This window comes from Apis dorsata, unplaced genomic scaffold, assembly GCF_000469605.1.
Source record: "Apis dorsata unplaced genomic scaffold, Apis dorsata 1.3 scaffold_73, whole genome shotgun sequence".
Lineage (NCBI taxonomy): Eukaryota > Metazoa > Arthropoda > Insecta > Hymenoptera > Apidae > Apis > Apis dorsata.
This window is the reverse complement of record NW_006263371.1, coordinates 649,694-651,147: the sequence shown is the minus strand read 5'-3', so window position 1 is coordinate 651,147 and position 1,454 is coordinate 649,694. Positions and strand designations below refer to the sequence as shown.

At 45.9% G+C, this 1,454-nt stretch overlaps 1 long non-coding RNA gene across 1 annotated transcript in view; it reads right to left on the bottom strand.

The window, feature by feature from the left end:
- Positions 1–287: 287 nt before the first annotated feature.
- Positions 288–1,454, bottom strand: part of LOC116186903 — a 40,251-nt gene continuing 39,084 nt past the window's right edge. The window contains exon 2 of the long non-coding RNA XR_004151948.1: positions 288–396. This is a non-coding gene — a long non-coding RNA (uncharacterized LOC116186903). The remainder of the gene's footprint in view (positions 397–1,454) is intronic.

Sequence of the window (1,454 nt, the reverse complement as noted above, 5' to 3'; positions counted from 1 at the left end):
TCGTTCGGTCGAGTAACCGAGCGTTGGTTGGCCGCGCGTGGGTGGGCGGGTGCGTTCAGGGAGCGCGTCCAAGCGCTGGAATCCCTTGCCGGACTCCCTTCTCTCCTTTCTTTCGCGTGGGATCCGATCGTAGGCTCCGTCGATTGTTGTAGTTGTTGTTGTTGTTGTTGCTGCTGCTGTTGTTGTTGTTGTTATTATGCATGCGATTATTATGCTTCGTACGTGTCACCGGGGCGGGACACCTCTCCGTTGCTGCACCGCTCTCAGCGGAACTCTGGATTCGGGCGAGCTCGGGTCGAGGGACTTCCTCTACCGCATCTTGAAGTGCGCCTCGAACCGCGGTCCCAGGTGCATGCTGATCGTGTCGCTTCGTCGCCCGTTGCTGTCTTGAGGTATCTGGAACGAGAAGGAGATTGCATCCTTTGAAATTGATGAATTGGAATTTCTTTTATCTTCGATTAAATATTAATATATATGCAGAAGTGTGTGTGTATATATATATTTTTTAAGTAAGTATTTTTTTAAGCAAAGCTTTTCTTAAAAATTATTCTCGACGATAAACGAAAAGGATAACGATCGTTGTAAATGGTTTGATTAACGTTTCGAAGCGGGAGAAGAAGAAAGCTGAGGTGCTTGTTCGACAAGGACAGCGGTTGGCTCGACGCAACGGAGTCACGTGGAAATTGAGCAATCGAGAAAGAAGAGTGTTACGACAACGCAGAAGTTGCGTCCCGGAGACACAACTCGGAACAATGCAATTGTAAATTGATAGGATGCTCGTCGACGTTTTCCCTTTCTTTCCTTTTTTTCTTTTTATCGAGTAACCGACAGCGAAAGTTAAAGTTGTCGATCGCGTTCCCTTTTTTGTAATCCTTCTTGTTTAAAAAACTGATCAAAAATTCGCAACTAAAAAAGAGAAAATTCCTATCTATAAATTACCTTTCCCCTCAGCTTCTTAAAAATCCATCGTTAGTTAAAAAAAAATAACACCGATTATCTTAAAACATCCACCACATCACAAACCACAACCACTTGTTCCAAAAATAATTTTTTCTAAAAAAAAGAATTACGATATTAAAAATTACGATCTCCCATTCTACGTCGCCGAAACTAGAGCGACGAAAGAAAGAAATAAAGAGAGAGAAAAAGAGAGAGAGAGAGAATAATTTCGAAGATCGATATTCGAATCTCAACGAGTCGTATGGACCGCTCGCTTAGATCGCCGCGCCATCTGGACAGCTGTTTCTGAACAGCCTCGAAACGAGACTAAAACGCAGCGGGAATCCCGGATAGAGCCCGTGAAATCCGGCGGACTGACGGGGAAGAAACGAAGCGACGTGCGATTCGGGGAGGGGTGGAGGGACTGAGGTATGGTGGCGACGTAGAGTTGTCCAAACCGTCCCCTCCATGGCGCCCCATAGGCCTTGAAACGGTGACCAATCGCGGGAGACGGC